Source organism: Strix aluco, chromosome 6, assembly GCF_031877795.1.
Source record: "Strix aluco isolate bStrAlu1 chromosome 6, bStrAlu1.hap1, whole genome shotgun sequence".
Classification (NCBI taxonomy): domain Eukaryota; kingdom Metazoa; phylum Chordata; class Aves; order Strigiformes; family Strigidae; genus Strix; species Strix aluco.
Genome location: NC_133936.1, coordinates 31,473,691 through 31,500,649, shown reverse-complemented (window position 1 = coordinate 31,500,649; position 26,959 = coordinate 31,473,691). Strand labels below are relative to the sequence as shown.

General features: G+C 41.4%; 1 protein-coding gene across 3 annotated transcripts in view; it reads left to right on the top strand.

The window, feature by feature from the left end:
- The window catches only part of SPATS2L (spermatogenesis associated serine rich 2 like), a 155,111-nt gene that overhangs the window by 62,787 nt on the left and 65,365 nt on the right, over positions 1-26,959 (top strand). The window contains exon 1 of one of the 3 annotated variants that reach the window (XM_074829522.1): positions 5,451-5,511. The exons of 1 other annotated variant lie outside the window; for it this stretch is intronic. The gene's annotated coding sequence lies outside the window, so the exon portion shown is untranslated. Of the gene's footprint in view, positions 1-5,450; positions 5,512-20,557; positions 20,675-26,959 lie in introns of those variants that run through there. One more of the 3 variants, XM_074829523.1, reaches the window with a different exon arrangement.

Below are 26,959 nucleotides of genomic sequence, written 5' to 3'. Positions count from 1 at the left end.
CTGTTTACACACTCTGCTACAGCCCAGAATCTGCTGCTGTGCAGAGTGCCTCTCCCTGGAGTCCTGGGAACCACAGTAAGGAAGAGGATGAGTTTGCTCACCCTGTACGTTGCTCAAGCAAGAATAGGTGCCAAAGTCAGAGTCAGAATCCCAGGACCTGATATATCATGGTGTATTGTTAGCTGTGTTTGTTTTGGGGGCTTTTGGTAATTTTTCTTCTAGGTTTTTGTCTCTCTATTTAATTATCCTTTTCATTACTTATTTCCTGACTTAATCTGAATGTGCATAAATCTTCACCATAGATTTATCATCTCTATAGAAAGAGCTTTCAGAGTGGTTGTGCAGCTTCCCAGAAAAGGGACACTGTTGGAAAGTGAAGCTTTCAGAGTCAACAATAAGCCTACTATTATGCTGATTTTTGCCAAGCTTTCCCTCACTTCTTTCCCATTTACTACAAGAGTGAGCTCAAGGCTTCTTTTTGTTTGTTTTCGAACTTCAGTCATTCTTAAGTGTTTACCACCCTGCTCAAGTCCACTCATTCTGAAACAGACATCACAGGATAGTGCTGCATTGCTTCTGGAATCAGAAAATGCTCAGGTTCTTTTTTCAACTGCATGTTTCTGTGAAGGTTTTAACTAGCCTCTTGCCAATCTTAAAAAAATTAAAAATAAAAATCTTTCTTAGAATATTGTACTTTTGACTGTCACAGCCATTTGAGGGCATTGTATTTTTAGCGAAATATGAGATCTCAGAGCAGCAGTTGAAATTATCTTTGATATAAATAATCTCATTGCAAAACAGATTTTTGTTTATATAGGATAGAGCCTGCATGCTCATAACCATTTAATCAAATTCAGGCCTTGTCTGAGCAAACATAATGGACATTAACTTATGTGCGGGTTGGGAATTATCCTTTCTGAATTTGACCTGTTGCTTCGAGAACCAAAAAAAGCTGTCTTCCTTGATTTTTTTTGCTTGGGATCACACATGCAAATGCAGGGGCTTTTCTATTTCTAAAAATTTTCTGAATGTTTAATACAACTTTCTGCTGATAACGTGTAGAAACCCAGCCTCTCTAGCTTTTTGGTCCATTGTGACTGACTGTCAGAATTTTTTATGGTTATCATAAATCTTCTTTTTCTTCTTTCCATGTTGATACTCTATGTAATGCTTTTTATGACTCCACACAGGTCCCTTGAAAGGACCTTCTGTCTTTTCTTTGCTTGGCAGCTTTCTCCTAAGCTGAGCATGTAAACATCTATCTCCTGAAGACATATCCCTGTTAATCACTTCTGGTGCCTCTCTTTGAACTTCTTTCCATTAACGTTGCAGTTTTTAACTGTGGTTAACAAAAGCCAGGATAAAATGTTATTATCAGCCCTTCTCCTGGCTCAAAAGAGCCATGTTATGTTTATGCCCTAGATTAGCAACTGCTATACAACATGAGCCACCTAATTTGCTGTTTTCTGTATCTTCACCCTCAGATCTGTTGCCAGACCACTGTGACTGTACCAGTTTATTTCCAAATTTCTGTGTTGAATCAATTTCCCCCAGTTGCAAGCCAGAAACAGTTTTGTGCCAGGGGAATTTCAACTGATTTAATTTGTTGCCAATTAACAAACTTTTAACCACTTGACTCTGGTATTGAAACCAACAAATGAATACACAGAGACAAACAAATACATATGTAGAGAGACACACCTCAGCTCCCTTCCAGATGCTCTGTGGTCTCCAGTCCCATTGCTGCATGTGGCACAGTCCCTTTGGTGAAGCAGTGGGCCCCCCCAAAGGGCAGGAGGTAAAGCTTTGCAGTTAGTGCATTGGGCAGGACTCCGAAGACCTGTGTCTCATTTCTGCAGCTGGGAAGTTCTCTGCGCCATTTCTTTCTGTGCTGCTGTCTCTTATCTGTAAGCCAGGAAAAATGGCAGTGACCTGCTTCAGGTAGTACTGTGAAACTGCCGAGAAGCAGCCCAAGAGGACGTGGTGGTACTGATGTAACTGAAGCTTCGGAGTCTGTCAGTCTTGTGGGAGCAGTAGGTGTCTGAAGAAGAAAGGAGATTGAACAATTACATAGGGATATATTTTATTACCTTTGCATTCAGTTGGTTCCTGTTCCATCCTTAGCCCCAATAGTAATCAAGTGGCACAAGATGCAAACCCATATTGTGTGTGGCAATGTGTTCTTCCCCTTCAGATACAAAGAATTTACAAAGGTTGTGTTGTGACATCCCTCTAGATTACTGCAGCTCATTTATCGGATGTTAGAGTATGACATGTCAGATTTCAAGGTCCTTTACATGCCAGGTCACAAGCTGCCAGAGCTTCAGTATCAACTGGATCTCAGTTAAAAAATATTTACAGAAAAGGGGGGTGGTATTTTTAGCCTAGGTCATTTCCATGGTCTGGTCTTGCGGGGAAGTTTCACAAACTGAGTAGAGTAACAGATTACAGTGCCAGGATGGAGACAAAGAGGTTGCAAGAGAACTAGAAATCATTAAGGCACCTTTACTGCCAAATTTACTATATTGTACAGATACAGCTGGCATATACACTAATTGGTGTCCCATGTATACATACACACTGAGGTTTGGAATTTCCTTTCTTCTTCTGCAGATGGGAAACTGAGGCCCAGAGAAGTTAAATGAGTTGTCAGTGGTCACATCAGAAATATGGCCATGGTTCTATAGGAAATATTGTCAACTGAGGATTTAATGCAAACTCCAAAGTCAGTGCTCTGACCAGGCCATCTTGCTTCTAATATAGCCCAAAGGTTCCAGCTGGGATGTTTAATTGTTGTTGATTATCATTTTACCTTTATCAATGAATAACCTCTACAGAGGAATGGCAAACTGCAACATGTGTTGACCATAAGGTTCATACTGGTATTTGGCATAAGAAGATGAGAACTACACTCTGGGCAGCTGGTGTCCTCTTTTTGAAAATATAGGCTCAGCATACAGCCAAAGATACTGCAAATCAATGCAGATTTGCAAATTTCCTGCAAAAATTAAAAAGCTGGTGGAGTAATACTAAAACTCCTTCAACACTGGTGTAGAATCTGTGGCACCTTGTCTGGAGATCAGCTTCCAGGTATTGGCCCTTTATTCCCTAGAAAAAAGTTGGCAGATGTTGCATCAGTCTGTGTATGAAGGGCTCCTGTTTCCTAAAGATTTGTTTGAGGCAGGCATTCATGATTCTCATTGCAGAATATTCATGATCCCTTCTATGTTCCCATTCTGGCCTCTACTTTCAGTTGCTGTGGCTGGCAATTTCCTTGTGCCAGCTTTTGCATGCACCTGCAGGCTTCCCAAAGCTGTTATTCCTTATCTATTTGTTTACACCTCAGCCTAGTACTTAGTATTTTCCTCACTTGTGTTTAGTACCCAGACAACTCACTCTCAAAACTGTCCAAATACACTATTTCTTACCAACAGTGGTGGGTGAAAAAAAAATCCCAAGAATTAATTTCTTTATTGGAGACTTTATTGGAAAATACATAAAAAGTAGAACCATTTTTGTTTAACTTTTCTAAATAGATTTACAGTTCATTTTAAATAATGAACTTTAAGTCACTTTTAAAAAGTCAGAAGTAAAGATACGGAATAAAGTTGCAGCTGAGGTTTTTCTTCCCACTACACTGTCACACAAAAACTGAAGCTATTTCTGGCTGTTCTTATTTTTAGATTGTTCTTCATATACCATCTACTATCATTGAAATTAATGAGAAAATAAAAGGAGTGACCTTTGGCTGAGCACATACAGTTTATGCATGAGCTAAACAGCAGGATCCTTTTTCATTCTTCTTTTTCCCACATTCTCTTTCTCCCTGCTCTCCCCCATCCAAATATAATTTGTAAAGCCTTTAGAGCCTTTCATCCTATGTGTTTCCACTGTGTTCCTTTAGATGAGTCTCAGGTCCATGATTCACATCTATTTCTTGTGCTGAAAGGTCAGTGGCACCCTTGTTTTACGAATATAATGCGCCGTTCTCTTGAACTTCAGAATTATTTCCAAAACTCCCAGGCAAAATTCATACAGCTCAGGGTGCAGACAAATGTCAGCAATGCTATAAAGAGCACTCTTGGAACACAAATACAAGCCTGGACGTTCAAAGTTACGTTGCTTAAAATAAACCAGCATTTACTGAAGATCTGAATAGTTTTGAAGACATGATTCCAAATGAAGTGTTAATTCTGAACCTGTGGCCTCACCGTAACATTGAGTATCTAATTCATGCCCAGCTTTCTGCAGCAGGTGAATGAGTCCATTCACCAGATACTCATTCCATGAAGCCACTGCAACTGAATAGAGTAGAAACTGCCCAGCGAGGTTTGCTTGGGCACGGCCGTCACAGAGAGCTGTGTGCCATCCTGCCGAGGTGTGTCTCAGCCAGCCCACCTGCCTGCCCTGAGGAAACGCTGCCAGCTCTGCCCCGTTTGGAGGGTGGGCTGGGTACGTTCTTACTATAAATTTCACCTTGAATTATTTTCCATGCTGCAGTTTGGGAATCCTTGGTTGAAAAACTACTAAGTGCTGCCTCCAAACTGAGGGGAAGGGGTAAGAAGTTAGTTTTCTGGCTGAGGGTAGGGAGTTCACATAGAGGTTGTTATGACCAAGAGAGTCTCCTTTGCATTAGCAGGAAGAGAGGTATGCAACGATTTTGAGAGGAAATGCTATGATTTTCCAGTACTTGTAGCTCATATTGCTAACAAAAATGAGAAGTGATATGTGTTTAAGGGAAATGCTGATGACGGTGTAAGACACCAATACTGATAGTAAATCCAGATTACAGTTGTTTATGGAAAATTTGCTCTTTTTCAGTTCCAGGCATGTGGTTGTACCTCCACATTCTAGTGTTTAAATTTAAGGGGATAGTTATTTATTGCTCCTTTAGCTTTGTTTTAACAACCCCGACTACGTACTTTCCTTGGAGCTTTTAGGCGGCATTTTAAAGCACTGATTCCTGAAAAACTTTGCGGTAAGTTTTTAAATTCTGGTGGTTTGCCACGAGTATTCAGAGAGAGGAAGATTCCCGCGCTAGCAGGGGTTGGTGCCGCCTGCTTCCTTCTGCTCAGTGAGTTCTGGGGCAGGTCTGTCCATGAGGGCTAGAGCCGTCGCTGCGCGGCTCGGGCTTTTATTCGCGCGCGGCAAGAGGCGCACACGGAAGCGGTGAACCCGCTGCGGACCCGGGGGCTGCTCTCCGTCCCCCGTGACCCTTCCCCGCCGGCACCGGGCAGCACAGCCGCGCGTTGCGCGGCCGAACCCCGCTTCTCGCCGCCCCCCCGGCCGCGGCCCCTCGCTCCCGCCGCCACCGTTGCTGTGGGCGGGGGCCGTTGCGGCCGTTACTGAGGCGGGTCCGGGGCGGCGCGCGCGCGCGCGTAGGGGAGGGGCGCGAGGCGTGTCCCGTCCCCGCGAGCGGGCGGCGGAGTCACCGCCGCGCCCCGCCACCAGCTGCCCCGCCGGTCCCAGCCTCCTCCCTGGCCTCTGCCGCGGCGGCCCGGCGGCTACCAGGTAAGGCGCCGCCCTGCCCTGCCCTGCCCTGCCTGTGCCTGCCCTGGGCGGCACCCGCGGGGGGCGGAGGAGGGCCCGCCGGGAGTTTCCTGCCGAGGGGGGGGCGGTTACTGTGGTGCCGCCCGGTACCCCACCCGCTGCTCTAACGCTTCAGGCCCCGGCGCCGAGACGCGGAGGCGGGCGGGCCGCTCCTGGCGGCACGGGGATCGCAGCCTGGCCCGGCCCCGCGGACCCCGCCCGACGTGCGCCGGGGCTGGCTCTGACGGCGCCTGGGAGCCCCTCGCCGCGGCTGGCCCGCTCTCGCCGCTCCGCCAGCCCCCGGCCGCCGCCGGAGCCGAAACTGGGCTGGTCTGTTGGAGGCTATTCGGTAACAGCCTGGGTCATAAATGATTTAAGTGGCGGCCCGGGGGGGACAGGCAGCCGGTCCTCCCGAGCGCAGCCGTTTATCCCTGGGCTGTCTTGGCGGCCGGGGGCGCGGAGCCAGCCGCGCGTTTGTCCCTGAAACGCTCCGTGCGTCTGTGGCCGGGCTGCGGAGCGCTGCTGCGAGCACAGCGCTGGCACAGCGCGAGGGGGGGACGGAGGGTGCTGTGCCCTAGCTACGGGCTCTGCACAGATCCACCCCTTGGAGGATTTGTTGTAGCTGCACCAAGGTAAAAGACCGCTAAGGTGATGGGGGTGTGGATGTGTTTTGGTTTGTTTGGGGTTTTTTTTTAGCGTTCGTTTTTTACTGTGCCTGAAGAATTTAATCATTAGGTGTGGAATTTGTTGATAAGCACGGGTAGCTGGCAATATTCTTTTATTCTCTATCAGAATGCGATACTTCCTTTAAGCTGTAAATGAACAGTGTAAGCTTCTTCCTCAACCTCATCATCCTGAGATGTGAATCACTTGTACTATCAGATTTATTTGCTTTAGGATAAAAGGCACCACAGAAAACTCACCTATTTCATTCTAGGTCACGTTCCCCTGGATTGATTTGGTTGATTCAGCTTGAAAATGTGCTGCAAGGCAACTAACGATCTTCCGTAGAAATTATTTTCTGTTAACTTTTAAATTTGAATTACCTGTGTGTGTGTAAAGCATCTTCTGTTTCTCTGAGCTCCTGATGCAATCATAAGATGTTTTCCAAAATGTGATGATTAGATAAACTAAAAACTTTATAGTCAGAAAGTGGAAAAGATGGCTGCATGCAGGATGTCAAGGTTAACTAGGAACATATTTGCACTGGCCATGAAAGAAATCCTGGGTGGTAACCTGTTGAACACCACTAACTGGAGTCTTCAAGCTGCTGTGAGCAGGGCACTGTGCCCTTGCCACAATTGTTGCCGTGAATGCAGTCAAACTGTGTAAATGCAGAATGATTTCCAGGTCAGAACAGGTTGATGAATTTCATGAGGCGCCATCACAACCTGATGGAGCTGAACACTGCTGATAGGCTGTGAGTGTTCTCCCACTAATTGTGTTAGGGGAGTTGAAGGAGTTTGGCCCTTTATGAGAACAGCAGGATCTGTTAAATGTAATGGGACACTAATCAAGATAAGGCTTGTACTGTGTCAGGTGCTGTATAAACATGTAAGGAGGTAAGGTCACAACTCTGGGAAATTTGCTGTATAAGAAAGTGTTATGATTAAGATGAAGTAAATTAAGTGCCCTTCAAAATGTTCTCAGGGTTATCTTTAAGTGAAGGGTCTATTTTGACAGTCTTTATGCCCAGGCAGATGCCTGAGAAGGAACATGTGCTTGAGAGTTATTGCTTTGTCTGACATGTAGTAAGGAGCCTAAAAATTGAACACAAGCATCTCCAAGTACTTCCTGTGCTGAGGGAAGTTTGGTTCTGAATCTATATCAGTTATCTAGTCCTTCTTGCTAAAAGAAATGCAAATGAAGCTATGTCAACATGGACACCTTCCCGCCGTTTCCCAAATTTTAAGGAAATACCTGTATGGAACTGAAATCAGTTCTGGCCTATTTTTAGGAGAAAGCACAAGGTTCCAACAGCCTGCAGCGTATTTTATATTTTCTTTGAGTTTTCGTCTAGCAGTGGGGGAAGTACCAAAGCTGCGCTTGCCAGCAGTTGTAGGCAACCTGTATTTGGTATTAATTCCCCAGGCTGTTAGATTTGTGCTCGTTTTCACCCACATGCGTTGCCTCTGTTGTCGTTCTAGGGACTGTATTTCCTAGTATGTTTTTAGGGCCCATGCCTTAGAGGTCTTTGGACACTGTTAAGTAATGCTAGTCATGCAGAACGCAAAAAAAAAATCCTCAATCATTTTCTCAAAACAGTCTGGTGTGGTGCTTTACACATCTAAAGAAAAGGTCAAACTCCACTTTTCACTGTGCACTGGAGGATAAAAGTAAAGCTGCGTTAACAATTTGGAGCAGAAGACCCAGAGGCAGTGAGGCTTTGCACAAAGATCAAGGGAAGAAGAATAACTTACAGTTAACTGTAGTTAACATTAAGGATTCTATTGCCCGTGTTACTCTGGGGAAATATGACTTCATACCTATGGCTGGTGCCATGTCTCCTCCATGTTTTTCTGCACTGTCCCAATCCTTCAGTTTCTCTCTTCTTCCTCCTGCCTTTTCCCTCCTTAGATGCTTCACTAGTTTTCTTGCAGGTTTCTCCTTTGTGTACAAAAATGAACAGTAGTGAAATAGTTAACTTTGATAGCAAAGTGCTTTTATTTTAGACTGGGCACCTTCCCCTGCTAATATTTGAAAGCAACACTGTAGCATTATCATATGAAATATTTCAGGCCCTGAACTTCATTGAGATTAGCAGGGGGCTGTACCATTCACATCTCTTTGCCCTGTTTGTTTGTGAGCACACTGAGCTCAAAGAAGAGGGTGCAGCGCTTTTTTGCCTCTGCTTTGCATTTGCAAGATTGTCTTTACAGTCCTGAGGACTATAAGCTCATGTTTTATAGAGTATGAGACGATGGGGTGTGTAGTTACCTTGGGGGTATATTTGGTATGGCAGGACTTTTACTTCAGATATATATCTGAAAGTGGCATCGTGGGTGATTCCCGCAGCAAAGATTTTGGCCCGGGTAGTGCTGTCTTGTAACATGCCAAAGACCAGCTCCTTGCCTGATGTAATTTGATAGGGTGGTCAGAAGAGCTGAATCCGACTAACACCTTGACCAATGGTGTGTGCAAAATATATTGCTTGATTTCAGGAGGGGTTGTGGGAGCACAAGGAATATAAATTCTGGGATGTGGCAAGAAGCTGGAGAGTAAAAACTGACATTCTTTGACTGTTCAGTTTCATAGTACATGAGTGGAACAAGAGAGTGAAGAGGGCAGGTCTGACAGTTGTGACTTTTGTTTTTGAATGGAAGTGCAGTAATTCCCTACTTCTGGATATGGATTAGAAGAAATCTGGTTTTGCTTATTAGCCCCCACTGTCTTTCCTGCTGAAAGTTTGTCTGTGTGAGGCTTGTTTAGAAACTCTGTAATGAAATCATGTGTGCAAATCCCATTTTGGGTGTGTGTGCATTTGCATGTAAAACCTGAGAACTGAAAATGTGATTGGGACGGGTGGAGAAGGAAAATGTTTCTTCTGAGAAGATGTCAGCAGATGTAATTGACCCTTTTTTGAGAGAGACTTCAGAAACAGACTTCAGAATTAAACAGTCAAATGCTGGTTTCTCAACATAAAAAATATCTTTTTGTTGAATAGGCCACCATATACTTGATGGGTGATGGCAAATTTGCTCAATTACTAAAGTGATTATTAAGTAACAGTGACAATGCTTTCACTTATTATCCCAGTGCAATTATACTTTTACTAGATCTTGTACCAAAAAAGCTTCTGTGATTTTCTGTTTAGACAAGGCAAAGAGAGCAGCAGACTCTAATTAGGGTTTTGGAATACAGTCAAAACTCTGCATGTGTTTTAAACTTCTCTTGTAAAACAACAATAATATAGAATGCCTGCCCATCTTTTTGTAATACAAAAGAGACTAATCTAAAAATATGCTCTGCATATACATAGTAGGAAAGGGTTGTGGCATAACATTTTCAGAGCCTGTTCTTTTTTTGATTTGCTCTGAACTGAAACTATGCAGTTTCTTCAAAAACCATGAGTTACAAATGAATCTGCAATACTTTGTGACTCCTTGTCCTTTTCCTTCAGACAAAAGGCCCTTTCAATCCATTGTGGAACAGTCACCGATTTTCATGTGGTCATTCAAGAAAAGGCTAGTGATTGGCCTTCATAATAGGCCTTTCAGTACTCTCTCTAGTGGTTTGCTGACTGAAAAAAAAAAATGCCTATGGCTGTGTACTTTATCCAGTGTTTAAATTACTGATGAATCTAATCCCCCAAGTTGTTGAAAAGGTAAGAGTTCAAATGGCAAAGAAGCCTCACCTGTTTCTGAATACTGCTGTGCTGTTGCTCAGAGTTGGGGACAGGTTTTGGCCTGTCTGATACAGTTTGATGTTCATTGACTGGAGGTCTGTTCTATTCCTTTTTTTTAAATTGGTAACTTAAACCTGTTGGTTCCATGAAGAGGGCTGATGCTGTTTTATGTTTTGAGTGGTGTTGAGCAATGTTATCTGTGTTGTGCATGGTCAAGTGGACTGTGAATATGATTTCTTGGGAGGTGACGATCCTCGAAAGTTGTGGGTGTGTTTTGAGTTAGCATTAAAGAAACTGCTGCCACTGTTGTGTTGGCAGCTCAGTCTCATTGAGTTGCTATCCTTCTGTGCTGGTAAGGCCAACCTGCCTGGCAGCATTTCAAAATAAACACCCTGCATTCAGGGCAAGTAGGCTGGTGTTTGTTGTCCCAACTTGATGCAAAATCCATGCAAGGATTTATGGTGTTTGACTGACTCTTACCTGGAGCGGCACCAAAAGATAGTGTTTGTGCTATGAGACATTTCTGAGTGATGGTAGTTCTTCAGGATCCTGGTTGATTTTGTTAGAAACCTGTGCAAAGCTTGCCCTGAAGGTTCAGCACTGGAGTGTCCACCTGAGTGCTCTCCTTAGCATGTGGCTTTTATTGCTGCTGAAGACTGATGCAGACTGACAGCTAATGGGTGGCAGATCAGAACTTGAGGCTTTCTTATTGGTTTAAGTACAACTGCCAAGAAAAAGTGTATTTGGGCTTTGGATGACTCTAAGCTCAAGCATGTACTCAAATGGTCATTTCAGACTGAATTACTTAGTAATATATAAAAACAGTTTTCAGCATGTACTGTTCTACACACATCCAGCTTGCGGCTTCTACTTCTGCATTACACTTAAACTATCTGCTTTTAGTATTTAAATTAGTGCTGTGTATAGTTCTCTGTGTAAAATTAAACGCAATGAAAGCCTTGCACATGCAGTCTGGGTGTGGTGGTACTTCTGAGTGGGAATGTATTCAGAGACTGTGGTTTATACTAGTGGTGGAAAAAATCAACAAGTCCCAAAATGTCATCACTGTGGGACGACTTTCTGTGTTGATGCAAGGAATAACTATCTTGTGCAGTAATACCAACCTGTGCAGAATTTGATTTGGTGATCTTTAGGGTGCAGTCTGAATGAAATGGTGCCTTTTTTTGTAATTCTGTTTCCAATAACAGCTTAATGCTGGCTAGAAATTGTTTTGAGTTGGCTGGTTTCTTAAGCTGCTGGCATGAAGTTGTGCTTTGGTGTTAGGATCAGAGCTTGTGCTCCTTGCTCTGGAGTTGATGAGAGGGATGGTGTGGAGATAGACTGCTTGCATAGCGCTCAGGTGGAAGAGGCTTCCCTGTTTGTTCCTGCAGCTCCTGAGGTTTCCCGTGTACTGCAGCCATTTTGTTACTGGAGTGAAAGAAGGAAACCTACTGCTCATTAAAATTCTCAAAGAACTTGAGGGTTTCTTCCTCCACAATAGCCAAATTATGCTGTGTACAAACACAGTGGAAGCCAGAGAGGATTGGATGATTCATCTGGTCAACAGAGAGGCAGCTGGGTCTGAAACATAAGGAAAGAACAGCAGAAAGGAGTCGAAAGATCAGGTGTGTGCTATCAGATAGCTGTAGGGTGGGTAGGGCAAGAGATGTATCTGCCAACGGTGCCCTGAAGTGATCTGCAGTGTGAGGCAAATACAGATGAACTAGAGCAGCTGCTGTGTAAGAAGAGTTCCTGGAGGCTTGTAGTAGTAAAGAATGCAGAAGATGGTGGTTGGAAAGAGGTCTGTTAAGGGAGGAAGGTCAGGGAAGATCCCAGGGGCTGGAAGGCACTCTGACAGTCAGAAGGCACCAGGGTTTTGACCATGTCTGTTTAGATACTCAAGTGGGAATGGAAGCTCATGAGGTGAGGGTGAAAAGGGGGGAATTGCAGGGAATATATTTTCTGTGTGATGGTAATACAAGATCAGGGCTTCCCTGGCCCTGATGGGGTTTTCCTCAGATTTGGCCATTTGGTTAAGGATCTGATGTAAATGATTGGGCGTGCAGCAGTTCATATGTTACTAATTTAGAACCAGATTCTCTTGGGGCCTGTGCTTACTGAAATCCACAAGTAGAGTTTGGCCCATTATCACTGCTTCATTGTTACTCAATAAAAACAGTTCTGCCTTTATTATCTGTTGGTAAAACCACACACCTGTCTTTAATATCTGTGCTCTTGTGCCCCTTGTAGATCTACATATGCTGATTCTTTACTGAATTGCGGATGGATTGAAGGTTTTGCAAAAGGCCAGAGAACGTGGTTGGCAGAGAGTTGATTACAATAGCTGCACTGACTTTTTTTAATGTACTAATTATTATTTTATCCTAAAAGAAGTAAAATAAATATCAAACAGTGGTGTGTTGGGGAAACCTTGAGCTGAGCAGATAATCAGCTTTACATCAGACTCTCTAGTGTTTATCTGTGTGTGAAAGGGGACTATGGAAAACGTCATAATTTTTCTGGCACATGCTGGAGACACGAAATCCTCAACATTGGCAGAGTTGCGCTTTTGTGATACTGGTGTAAAATCAGTATCTTGCCATATGATTTTTTTAATATATTCTCAGTTTTCATTGTGGAATTATTTTTTACATTAAGTTCACTGGACTTTTTGATACAGGGTGACTCTAATGGTGTACTATTGGGTCTGCATCACAGCATGGCCTGTAACCTCACAATTTTTTCCTGTCATGAGGGACACAAGCCCTTCACATGTCTGAAATAGGTGCAGTCTAGGTCCTTTGCAGCTTACTTTCTGGGAAGGGATATTTCAAACGAAGGTCCTGTCGGAGCTTTACATGTATTGGAAGTTTTGCAGCACTTTTGATGTGAGTGGGAGTTTGGTTATATGTGCTTAGAATATGGCATGAGAGACCACTGTGGAGCAGGCGGCAGCAGTGTGCTAGTCCTGTGTTTATGTAATGCTCAATCCTGAAACTTCTCACAGTTCTGTGAGAGGGTTTGCAGTCCACAGAGTGTTTTGGGATGAAGGGTACTCTGTAAAGTGTTGTGTTTTATTTTGTAGTAAAGAGAGCCTACAAAACCAAGGAAGTTCTGAACAAGGGCAGACATTTGGCAGTCTGGAAAGTTGCTTTGCTGTTGTGTAATCTGGCAACAGATGGTCATGTATGTAAATTCATCCATTGCACTGCCATCACTTGACAAAGAATGATGGGTTGCCTTTCTCTGTGCTAACGGGATGAGTTGAGGTTCCCATTTTAGCATGCAATTCCCTTCTCTTAAATTACACTGTATCAAACCATAATTGTTTTGCACATTACCCTATAGATGAGGAAAGGTTGGAAACTTCTAATTGCCTGCCTGGTGTTGGATTTTCAGAGATGTTGAGTGTAGAAAGTTCTAAATTGGACTTGTGTGCAGTCAGATCCTTTGAAAATCAGAGGATGAATCAGATGAATGGTGGTACCTTCCAAAGCATTTTAATGAGAATTGTCAAAGAGCAAAACCAGATTTATTAAGCTATTATAAGGGGCTTGTTAAATGGAAGAGGGATCATCTTGCAGTTGCAAGGTCTATTAAACTGCAAAAAAGTTAGTAATTACCATTGTTGCATCATATTAAAGGAGTGAAGCAATGTAAATGCAATCATTAATTAAACTGAATAGCACACGTCTAACTATCATTCACTATTTTAAGTGAATAGTATCCTCTTCCTTCTGGAGAGCTACTCAGCCTGATACTAAAGATTCCTTTTATGTAAATTAGAAAACAAAAACCTCAAGATTGCTGTTACTTATGACAGAAAATAGATGTTTTGTATCATGGTATAGTGTTCATTCTGGGCTGAACTCATCTTTTCAGGCTCTGCATCCTCACTAGCTGCCAAGTCAGAGCCCAGCTCTTCAGAAGTGGTTTAATAGAAGGAAAGGGTCAAACAGCATGATAGCAAGGGCTGTTTTTTTGCAGTGCCAAAAGGCCTGGGCAAGGACAACTCATTTTGAAATCTTGGTCTGTGCGGTAGGAGCGTGTGAAGGTGCTTCGCCTCATGTGTGTGGGAGTGAGGCTGTGGCAGAGCCACGTTCCTGCTGCAGGCCTTACAGCAGGCATGGGCAGCTGCTGGAACTGGCGCCAGCTGGCACCCAGGGTGGCTTGGGATGGCTCTTGCTGAATGTGCTGGTTTTGTTGGATTTTGTCTTTAAACAAATTTGGTACCAGACTCCATAAAAGGCTTTGCCTTTTGCTAGTTTAGGATTTTTCCGGGTGGGACCTCGGGGTGTTACGCACTACATTTTTGGACGTTTTCAGATTGCAGAACTGGCCACAGAAAGGAGATTTGGGAAGGAATCTGTTGTTAATTGAAACAGAAAATACAGGGATACACAGGCTTTTGAACAGCAGATGGACTCCTTAAGAGACGGGCCATAAATTACTAACCCTCTGTGTTCATACAAATGTAGAAAGGTGGCTGTTCATGGATTAAGGTTTTAAACAATAAATTAAAAAAAAAAACCAAACCAAAACATCCTCCCCAAAAAACCCCAAACAAACAAAACAACAAAAAACCACACACACAGAGTATACAAATAAACTGTGTGTAGTTAAAAGAAACATCTAAAGAGCAGTCAGATATGGCAGTGATGGAATGGGAATATATCAGCTGCTCATATTCAGCATGATCTGAACTCTGCTATGTAAGTTGTTCAGCACATGGGATACAAGGAAGTCTAAGAAGTGTATGTATGATCTGTCTTGTCATACATACAGAAATAAAGACAGTATGATTTTCTCTGGTCTGACTCTATGCTTTTTTACATGACAGTTTTAAATTTTCATGTAGCTTCTTCCTTAGAAGAGTCTATTAGATTTACCTTCCCACAGCTTGATCCAGCATCAGAGTCAACCTATGAGGAGGAATGGGGCCCAATCCTTGCCTGTTTCTAGCTGTCTCCCCAGGTTGTTTGAAACACTATTTCCATATTCAGAGTATAGGCTGAAATCTGGAGGCATCCAGGAGTCTGTCTGCTTTTGATGAGAATCTAGGATTTTTTTGTTGTTGTTAAAACAAAATATGAAAAAATTAGATTATCTTAATTCAAAGTCGTTAATGAATCCAGGCTGATCATTTGTATAAAATATTTGGCCTGAAGTTGTGTGAAGTAAATGAGTTCTCATAATTCCTTGAAAGGAGAAGCCGAGAAGAGAACTGCTAATAAGGTCCCCCAGCCGTTATGTGTTAACAGCCATGTGATAATATTCGTGTGATTACTGACAGATCTGAGCATTCTTCTGTGAGAAACATAAAGAGCTTAAGTGTGTTGAACCTCTCTTCACTTAAATGACAGACGTCAGAAGAAAAACACTCATGCAGAGAGTGCATCTTTCAGAGCTGTTACAAAAATGGCTCTCCAATTCCATTTCATATGCAATATGTATGTAAAGAGTAGGGCCAACGCAACACCTCAGTCTCTGGAAACTTGTTTGTGTTGCTGATAAATGTTAGTTTCTTACTTTCTCTTGTGGCATTAATTCTGTGGAATTCCCATTCTAGTTATACAGGAATTGATTTGATGGTTTCTAAGTTTGTCTCTTACATAAAACGTGAAACAGTACATGACTGAACAGTGCTCTGTTCTATTAGTTTAGGTAATATTTATTAAGCAATCTGGATTGCAGATCCTGACCAGCTCTGGCTACATGGCCTCCCTCATCCCAGCTCCCTCACTGGGGCTTTACTTTGCTCAGGGTTTGAATTGTTATTTGATTCATTGTTGGGGTTTTTGTTTGCTTTTTTCCTCTAATGGCCCTATCCCTTACCCTCCCATGATGATACAGTAGTCAAATTTAGGTCAAAGTAGTACCCTAAGGAGAGGCTGTTTCCAGAAGTCTTTTCTTACTTAAATGCCAGGCATGTGAGAGGGACCAGATAATGATATTTCTGGTAAACTGTTGGACTTTATATTCTGGTACCAGACTTTATAATCTAGCTCTGTCTTCAGGTTTTTCAATTAAAAAAAAAATATATTTTAGGTAATAAATAAAATAACTATATACTGATATATTTAGGCATACTTAAAGTTTAAAGGTATTCCTTAAATTTCTGTGATCTTTTTACTTAACTACAAGGCATCAGTGATGAAAGAAGAATGTTTCAGCAGTTCCACATCTGTTCCTTAGTGGGCTGATGTTACGTATGGTGTTCTACAATAGTTCACGTTTCATTTTGTATTTGCAATGTGTTTATTTTTGCGAGTGAGGATGGACAGATCGGTTGTGTCAGAAGATCATACTGAGTTTTTCCTTTATTCCTTCCCTTATGCTAGAAGTTCTGACAAAGAACGTAGGGAATTGGATAAAAAATTGGCCTCTAGTACAATGAAGAGTGCCTGTTTTGTTTTTATCAGCTACCCTTTTTAAAATATGAGAGATTAAAATAATTGTTTCCCACCTACTACCTCCACATATAAAAAGCCTTACTCATATAAAAATATTTGTAATGCATTAAAAAAACTCTTAGGAAAAAAGTCATGTTTCTTCTCATCTCCTTTTACTTTCTCTTTAGAGAAGACATAATTTAAAAAGTAATTAAAGCATATAATGTTTTGAAAGTCTTGTACTCTAAACAGGAATTAAAATTAAAACTCTAAGTCTGCATTTTTTTCTTCCCTCTTTTCTTTTTTCTTCCTTCTAAGCTCATTCCTGGAAATCATGTCATGCCTCCAGTCAATTCTGCATGCATAGTAACATGTAACACACCATTTCTGATCTAGTGGGTCTCATAGTCCTTTTAGGTATGTCAGATCCTGCTGGCAGAAAATAAGTGAGGAGTGACAGCGGTGGATCTTCAGCAGTGGCTCAGGGCTGGCTTGAATACTGATAGTTCACTGTTAGTATGATTTGTGTTAAATGAGGCATTTCATTATATACAAGATGCAAAAAGATGTAATCATTTAACTCTTGTTTTGTAACTTGGTAATTCTGCTTTTAATGACCAGCTTTTACAATGCACTGTAGTCCTGAACATATACCAGAAGTTGCTCATATGGTTTCTCAAGTTCATTGACTTCAGTAATTCACTAGGAGAAGAGATATACTTATGTACTATGGTGGCTGAGATAAATTTTAATTTTTAACGTATTGGTAATCAAGGTGAATGTGAGGTGGTCAGGCAGTGTGTGTGTTTGAAATCTGCAGGTATGGATGTTAAGGTATTTGTTGACATGTGAAAGCTTCAGTTGTTCATACTGAGGACTAGAGTTAAAAGGATGATGTTGAGTTGATTTCATGAGCGATGCGAGCAGAGCTTATACCATGCAGGTCCATCTGTGAAAGTCAGGAGATCTTGGAAACAAGAAAGATAGGTTGTAGCCATATTTATTTTTATTGTGTCACTCCCCCCTTCTAGTTAAGCAGGAAGATCTTGGGAAATAAAATGGAAGAATAAATAACATTAATGTACTGTGAGTCTGCAAAACTAAAATGGAGAAATCTCATCTTTTGCAAAGCAATGGTTGGGTCAGAGATGGTAGCTTGGCCACGTTGTGTGCACGTAATGTTTTCCACGCAGCTTTCTGTTTGTTAAATGTAACATGTTACTTTTTTTAGTGTACCATAAAATATGCAGGCTATGTCTTGTGGGTGAGCGGATATTACTGGAACAAACTTTACTCTTGGTATCTCAAAGGTTCTTGGAGCAGAGGTGCCAAGTCATAAGTCAGTTGCTGAGGCTCAGTGTCAGCAGTAAATAAGTGTTTGTTCCTAGGAAAGTAAATACAGACAGGAATTCTGAATAAATGATCCATACAGAAGGTGCTCTGCCAATAAACTGAGGCAAACTCTGATGTCCTTTAGCACAGAGTTTTTCTGAGTCCACTGAAGGCATTCCAGGTTTGCACCAGCACTCACTTTTATCCAAACTCATTAGCAGAAAAGAAAACCAAGCTGTATCTTTGCTTTATTTTAGCCAATTTCCTTCATAAGTAAAAGACTGACACAAGTGTTTCAGCTGAAGCCCAGACCAAAATATCTTAAATCATCAAAGAAACAGAAAGTTCCTGTGTGAGAAGCTTGCTTCAAAACTTTGGGGGTTATTTTGTTACTTGTATGTCATTTCCATGAAAAGGCTGCTTTGACGTACAAATTAGTGTTTCATGGAACCTTCTGTCTCAGGGCTGGGAGAGCTCTGCGTGCTTTCCTCTGAGATGTGAAATACCACATGGGGATGAGATCTCACTTACACTCCTGACTGAGTGTGACCAAGATCCCCTGGGTAATTTTGCTCCTCCTTCCTATTAAAACTTCAAAAGAGGTTAGAGTTATATTTACATTTGTAAATTGATTTCATTATTCATTTTTGTTCATTATGATGCCATTTTTAGAATTTGTATGCAACCAGAAAAGAGCGTATTTTCTCATTCTAAATGGAGAGAAATAAGGACTGGAGTTTTATATAAGAAAAAATATATCTAATCCCAGGAGCTCTGTACTATGAAACATGCTTCATGGTTGCATTCAGCTCTTGTAGGAGCACCAGGAAGGAGAAAAGTGTTGTGACATGGCTTAGATGATAGCTGGCTGCGAGTTCTCAGTCCTTCTCCTTTCTAGAGATCAGGCCAACTAGGATGGAGTGAGGTGGAATTGGGCTTGAGGATCCCATTGCCACTGCAGTACTGGACCCTGGCAGGGTGGTTGTTCTCTGAGCAGGATGCAGTACCTGCTCCGATGGGTGATGGAGGTTGTACATCCTACTGCTGGGCTACTTTCCAGTAAGGATTCCCAGGACATGCTGTCATCGTCTTTGGACTGCATGTACACTTATGTTGTTATAAAGGCGGACTCAATACTGTTGTTATGACATGACTTAGTGCTGATGAAAAGTTCTGCTTTTCACATTCATGGTGTGATGTGTTTTCACATGCATAGCGAGGGTGGCAGTAGACCAAGTCCCCTGAAGCCCCCTTATCCCTGTGTCCCAGTGTAACTTGGAGGGGACATCTTTAAATGTGGTCTGTAGTTGGGGCTTTTTGGTGATTTTCATTCTTATTTATTGTAGTGTCTGATATTGCATAATGCACAGCAAAACCCAATATCAACTGGGTATCACTATCAGGAAAGGTTGTAAACCTGTTCTCAGGATTGAGTTTTTTAATGTACCCTGTAGACTTCATAATATCTTCATATTCCGTGTGTTAAGCGCATGTCTGCTGTAACTATACTATGTTGCTTTTTGATCTCACTGCCTTACCTGTGATATTAATCTACTGTAACAGTGTCTACTAAAATGCAGCATAAACTCAGTATCCACAGCCTTAATATATTATCCACTACACATTAAGTTCAGTAGATACCCTTTGTCTCCTAAAATGATCCCTCATTCAGTTAAAAGCATGTGCACTCAGACATTTTTTTCTCTGCCTACTGCTTATTTGGATAAGCAAATAATTTGAACTTTTCAAAAAAGCCTAATTTACATACTTTTATTTCTCAGAATATGATTATGTCTTGTATATATTTTTGTATACACATTTCATTGGCTTTCTTATTAAGAAAATGTCTATTTTGGGTTTGGAGCAGTTAAAAAAATTGCTTTATGAAGTGCTGAATAAAAACCGTTTGACAGAGTGAGGGCTCAACTGATTTTGCTTAGGTGTACAAAATATGAAGTACTACTTTCTTCAGAAGCCTCTGTCCTTCTGTTGGGAGCCTGAAGACAGATTACATGGAGGATGTGCCAGTTTGAAAATAGTGGTGATTGCACTTGAATTGAAAATGAGGCATTTCAGCTGTCACTAGTAGTAGAAGCTGTAAAATGCTTAATTGTTCTGATTTGCTAGAGATGAATGGGAGGATAGTTTTTGCCCAGAAAACAACATTGTGGATATTTTTTGGAGCTTAGTTACACTTTTTATGATTGTCTTTCAGAATTAATTATAAGGTTATGTTCTGTGTAAATGAACATACTCAAATTTACATGAGACTACAGCAAATTTTCTAATAAATCTGTGGAGATTATTTTTAACTTGTTAACACTTATGCTGTCTGAAACAAGTTATTTTTGAGGTCCTCAGCCTCAGTAAGAGGAAGCTTTCCTGGCAGATTGACCTTTGTGTGCAAAAATGGCGAGTGAAACTCACAGCGGACTCCCAAGTGGCAGGAGAATTCAATTCAGAGGATGTGGTTTTCACACAGAGACATGGAGAGTCCACAGACTGTACAGAATCTTTTTCTCATTCATTTTAGGATCTTGTGGCCCCTGAGGTGTACAAAAATGGAGATCTTATAGCTCCTCTAGGCACCGAACATACCCTGGCTCATCAGGGTATAAGCAATTGTCTTAACCAGGGCTTTCCAGCTTTGTGGCGTTGCTTGGTTACCATCATTCCCACAACTCTCAAATAAAGCAAAGCAAATGTAAAAAAACCTGTTTTTTCTTTACGGGCTAGGCTACTGTACAAACCCAAACAAAATGGAATTGTAAGCTCTACAGCTAAAGAAACTCTACAGCTTCTTTAATGTTCTTTTTTTCCCTCAAGTATTTCACTTGGCTACTCACAAAGGCTTTCTATTTTAAATATGTTTTTTCAGTATACCGGACTACTTCTAGGATTCTGCACAAACTCATTAAGTTCAAAAGCTGGAATCCTGACTGGAAGCAAGGAATAACAAATAATGGCTTGTGTTGTCGGGCAGTCTTGATAACTCCAGCTGGGATACTGGCTTTTCAGATATACTTTATGTGCATCCTCAGTTCAGGGCAGGGAAAAGGGCACAAAGCTTAGCTTGGTATGTGCTAGGAAATATTTTCTTTAGTAATGATAATAATGAAGAACTGTCATAACCATTTGGCTGAGGATCTTACGTCATTTTGTGAGTATTTCCAAATGTAGCTTCAGAATTCCTCTCCTGCCCTTAGGGGAACAATTTTGGCATGTAGGCTCATGCGTTCCAGGGTGTTCAGTCTGAGAACTGAATACAGCATAGGTGCCTGGGTAGCTATTCTGTTGTCATCCCTGCTCCACAGAAGAATTCTGCAAAGTGAAAAGTATAATTTTTTCATCACCTTCAGCCTGCAATAGATAACAACTCTGAGACAGCCATTCTACTGATATGTTACAAATGAGTATAAGTTTCTTTTAATGAAGTTAATTCCCAAAATAAGTCTTCTATGGGAACATGAGGATGAGTTTCTTGGTGAAGAGAGAGCTTTCCATAAATCTACTAGGGTCATTAACAGTGTACCTAGAGTTGGCTACAGAAACCCTCTTACTGTTTCTGAGAGTAGAGAAAAGTAAAATAAATGGAGATATCTGTGGATCAGCCAGAGACTGAAGAAAAATAAACACATCCAAGTAAAACATTCCCAGCTGTGGAAAAAACTATTCTCTTCTGTCAGGAGTATGGAAAGTGTAGGAAGCAGACAGCAGTTCTTGTAGGGAGTAGAACTTCTGAGTGTTGCCTTATGCGCATTGTCTGAAAGCTAGTGCTTTACTGGGGCCCACAACTCAGTCTAATCATTTTGGGTTTCCAGTGGGTCCAGTTCTTCTGACAGTGGACTTCTAAGAGAGATTTCTCATTCAGTGAGATACTAGGTGTTTAACTGCGTGGTGTTGAATTTCCAGTGTCTTATGGCTCACATATGTCTGTGTTACAGGTCCATTCCAGCTTCGGTTCTGTCTGTAGAAGTTGGATTAGGCCCTTAATGCTTTGGGAGGAAAATGTTGACTTGGCATTAAGTTAGGAGGAGTAACAGACTGAAATAATGACAGATGACTGTTAGGAGAATAAACGTGTTTACGGACTTCACACGTGGACTTGTTTGTAAAAATGTATCTATAGAGAGTCCCATCTTGATGTTCTAGCTCACACCGAAGTTCCCACACAACCAGAAGGAGCTTCATAGGCTAGAAGGACTGGATATTCAAGTCCTTTAAGATGTATAGTAAACACCAGAGTTGGTTTGGTTTTTAAACTGTGCTATTTCATGCTGGCTGAAACTGAAGTGGTGCCAGTTGTATGCCTGATTGTGTTGCTGGTTCTCTGATATGACAGCCTTCAAGAACAATTTTTCTCCTCGACAAGACCACAGAGCATTTACAGGTTTTCTTCGTCATTGCAGCTGTTCTTCATTTAATGTAATTCCCTCCTGGACCAGTGTTGAACATAGATCCTCTTCTTTGCCCCACTGTGGTATTATTATCCCACTGGTGTCACTGGACAGAAATCTGGCATAGGATGAGAGCTGGTCCAATCCTGAAGCTTTTATTTGGTTGTTTCCCAATCCTAAAGTCAACAGATTCTTTTGCTGTAAAATCTTTGGCAAATAGCAGATTAGGATGGTTTTAGTCAGGAAGCTTATGCTGCTTTATAATTGTATTCATCTTTTGTTATAATAAGAAATGCACATTGTAAATGTCAAAGTGAATTGTCCACTGAAGGCTGGATCCTGCTGAGTATCCTTAACACTGCATTCCATGGCTGGAGTTAGAAACTGCAGCGCACGAAATGGAACATCAGGGGTTAGTTGTAAAGGCAGAATTCAGCTTTGGAGGATGTTGTTGTTAATTGACTGAATACTGAGATGCAAAATGGAAATCTTGGAACTGTGTTTGAAGTGTAGCAGTGACAGACAAGGAGCACCCCTTATTTACTTTGACTACCTCAGAGCTTATAGTCTGCATTGGGCATAAGGTTGATGCTAAATGTCTTAAGGTTTGACCAAGTGTCAAACACATGAAGGTTTGCTTTCCATGTGCTAAATAACTGCATTGGCAATTAGGGAAGTGTGATTGACTCACTAGCTAGGCCAAAATCAAAACCCAAAAGAGGTCCAAAAAAGCCAAGTGCCAAAACCTTCAACAAAATCTCACTTTTTTGTGTGTGTACCAGCACACTCCAGATAACCTCTGCACTCAGTAATGTCAGCATTCGACTGAAGTTTTCCTGCCTTCTGTTGACTTGCTTCTCACACTAGATGTTCCATCAGTGGCCTCACCAGAGAAATATCCTGGAATGAAAACTAGCCATAGTCCATTGTATCCTTGTGTTACCAGCATTCATCCCAGCTTGGCATGCTTCTGATTCCAGCAATAAACCTAGCTTTTAATTTTTGGGGGAAAAAAACCGCAAACAAACCCAAAGCAAAACCCAAGCAAACTATTCTTAACATTAACTGTAGAAGTGACAGGTAAAGACATTAGAGGTAAATGTGAGCATTGGACCCTGCAAGCTAGCAGAACAGAAGTCTTCCACTCCTCCTTATGGTAGTCTTTTGTTGAGCTTGTGAATATGTAGTGTTGAGTTCAGTTTAATGTTCAGCCCTGCAGTATCTCTCTGCTTGTATGCAGGCTACTGCAGGCAGGATCTTGTGGCTTCTCCTTAGATTTGGAATTGTGTTGGATGATAACTGTTCTAAATTAGGGTTTCAATTTAGGACTGGAGGACTTTATTTTACTGCTGGCTCCCACAAAGGTAGGAGCTGATTTAGACACAGTCAGATAACTTTCAGTTAATTCCAGTGCTAATCTTTGTCACTGGTCTATAGTTAACACTGTATTTTGGACTGTGTTTAGGATACGTACTCAGGAATGGAGAGATTGAAGGTTATGTTTACTGTTAGGATCTAGAAGGCTCATAGGTCTGCAGTGGAATTAGCAGAGTGCAGTGTTGAGTTTTTTGAGCTCTTCTGTGTGGCAGGTGTATTGTGAAACCTTAGGTTAAGGTTGGGGTCAGGGCTAGACATCAGAAGAGAAGGGATCAAAGAGCTTGTTTTACTATTCCAAAGAGGCAAGAAGATTCATACAGGGTGAGGATTCCTGTCCAGAGTGTTATAGCTCATCATACACTTTGATTCTGCTCTTTAAATTAAGGTCCGCATCTCTGAAGGGCTGTTGCGATTTAGATTTAAGCTTAGTATCTGGTTCTGGTGCTTGTATGTGTCATGTGTCATATTAATACTAAGATTAGAGAACTGTTAAGAAGGGTCAGAATTCAAGATGTGGAGGTATTTAAGTGCTTGGTTTATTTGTATGTTCTCTGGGGCTGTAGAGCTGTGATTAGCACTGATTCCTGCTGCTTTTTTTGGCTTATGTTAGTTTTGGTGCAGCTGTTTGTTACTGAGCTCCAATGTGAGCTTTGGTGATGTGATATCTGAAGCTCTGCTTCTTTTCTCTTCATACCCTGCAGTGGGGAACAATGGGATGAAGGTTCTGAGAGGGTGTTTAATGTCACTTCCATGCGCATGGCCTTTATTGGCCATAGATCTTCCACAGAGGAATATGGGCCACTGTTTTTAAAATCTATTCTTACCTGCAGAGTCACAGCATGCTTTCCTATTTCAGGGTCTTTTTTGTTTGAAAATAAAAATCACTTTAAGAATTGACCTTTCATTATGATGGGAAATTACCTTAAAACATTTGCAGACATTAAGCAACAGTATTTTCTTTGATAATACAGAAGTGGAATAAGTTTCCTTTGAAGTGTTGTACCTTTACTCTTGATTTCCTTTCTCCTCCCTTGAGTCATTATTTCCTGCATAATGTTTTCTTTGATAAAATGCCATGGAACATTGAGTAAGGACAAAATGGTGAGTTAGAAAGGTAATCAAATTAGGGAGAGATGCCCCCTAAGAATCCTTTTCTTTTTTTTTTTTTTTTCCCCTCAAGGTATTAATTTAATCTCATTCATTCACATCTCATTTGGTCAGACTTGATAGATGTGGTATTGTTTGGAAAGAATAAACCTTTACAACATCCGATAAACTTATCTTTTTTTTCATTTTACATATAATATGTAGCTGTCTTGATTATCTGCTTTTTTACTTCAGTGATGCAAACCAAAAATTTTTTACTTCAATTTTTTGCTTGTGCTCCTTTGTCTTTTAAAATAGTCTTTAATAGTAGCAACCCTCAAAGTACAAGAGTTACAATTCTAACTTGAATCACTTCATACTAGTGACCATATTTCATACCTGAGACCACATAAGAAATGGGATTCTGAGGTTACCAGTCACTTTGGTCTTCAATATTTCATGAAGTTCAAAGGACAAAAATTGTCAAAAGAACTCACTGAGCGGCGTGGGGGGTGAATTATTTTAAGTTGTAAAACTCTTCCCATTTGATTTTTCAGATTTTAATTTTCCCCTAAAGTTGGAGAGGAATCTTTCCCACAGCTTGGGTTGAAGAAGATCAAAACTGGGGCGTGGTGTGTTATGCAGGAGAAAAGCAGAATCACTAGGGTGCTTCTAACAATAATGTGCGTGATCTGATTTGTTCTGTTTAAATCCTAGAAATACCACCTGCGGACTACAGACATTAGCAGAAGGAGTTAGATGTCCATATGTTGGCATAAGAAATGCAGTAACTATTAGGAATGTTGCTGCTTGGTCTCAATTCAGGTGCTTGCTAGACAAAAGCGATGCACGACACCTCCCTCATTATCAGCCCTTCCTTGTGTCCCTTTGAAGGGACACAAATAGCCAAGTCTTGCCCTTGCTTGCACAGAAGAGCAAAGGGCTGGTAGGGCCATAGCATAGGCTTCTTCCTGAGCTCTTGGTTAGGCTATTCTGCCCAAAGGCAAGGAAGTGGGTATGCTTCCCTCCGCAGTTTTCCAGCTCCTCTATTCATCTTATGGATCTGTGCCTGTTGTGTAGATTCCAACACCCAGAAGTGCTCTTTAACACTGTGACATGTGTGAGTACTTGTATTTCTTCATCGAAGCATCACATTTTAAATTGCTCCATTCATTCCTTTGATTTTGAACATAACTGTGACTCAGCAAGCCATGCAGAAATGTGTGTCTAGATTGCAATGGACTTTGGGACCTAAGCTGTGAGAACCTTTGTTGTGGGAGCCTTTGTTAGGTGAAGTGCTTCAGGGAACACCTGGCTGTTTCAGATACAGAAGCAATTAAGGGTTTTCTGCCTTGCTTTGAAATAAAACCTGTGACTCTGACAAGACTTTTGCACTCTAAAACTTCACTTCGGATTTGGCAAAATATGTAGTTTCAATAAGGATAAAATGGATGAAATAGGACAGCAGTCTCACACTTCTGGTCTATTACAGAGAGTGAGTATTTTTTAATAATACAGAAGGAAAAATAAGTCTGCAAGGAAAATTCAGTCATAGTATCTTAGTAGAGTCTGATTTTGGCAGTCAGGATGTTCAGAAATGTCATGTTATACTTCTAGGGTTAGCTGAGTGACTGCTGAACAGATTCCAAATTCCAAAGCAAATAAGGACCAGTGTGCAACTCACTAAAGTAGCAACTAGAAAGAAATAATTCCTGTCTGGTATGCATGGTTAAATCATAGACCAGTTCATGACTGCCTTCTTGCAACTGCAGAAGAGAGTACAAAACCTTACCTACTACTTCCCACCCCCCACCCCCCCGCCCCTCTCCTGCTAATGAAATTGGGAAATCAGTTTCCATTCATCTGTGTATGGACATAAACAGGACATAAACACCACATTCTGTCCATGTGGTTGTATGTCTTTCACTTTGTGGAGAATTCCTCTGAAATTTATATGCAAATTGACAAGGCCTTGTACTGTGGGCAAAGTACTGGTGTCACTCCTTGGGCTTCCTTTTGTTTCAGCTGAGTTAGTATTCTTGAGATAATAATTTTGCTTACTGGAGAATGACCACACTGAAACTGCACTAGTGTTGCTCAGAGGGATTTGATTAGTAACTGGTGAGTTATTGTAACTTGCACCTACAGCCCTCTTGCATTAATGGATAGAACAGTTTGCATCACTTAGGTTTATCTTTCTGTGCATCCCAATGTGCTGGCTAGTTTGAGTTTAAAACACGTGTTAGTTTTAAAAACAGGTTTGCTTTAGCTGGGAGAATTGTGTGTGGTCAGGAATGGGACTAACAACAAGCCTTACGAAATTGCCTAAGCAATGAAGATACGCCTTGTGAAAATTGGTAAGGGCATCTGTCGGCACCCCCACGTGTTGACCAGAGCAGTAAGGGGGTGAGGGATGTTTTTTCACAGAAGTCTCCTGTAAGGAGAGAGCAGTAAAGTATATCAAGAGTAAATTAACTAATTACTTTCTCTTTAACTTCCAG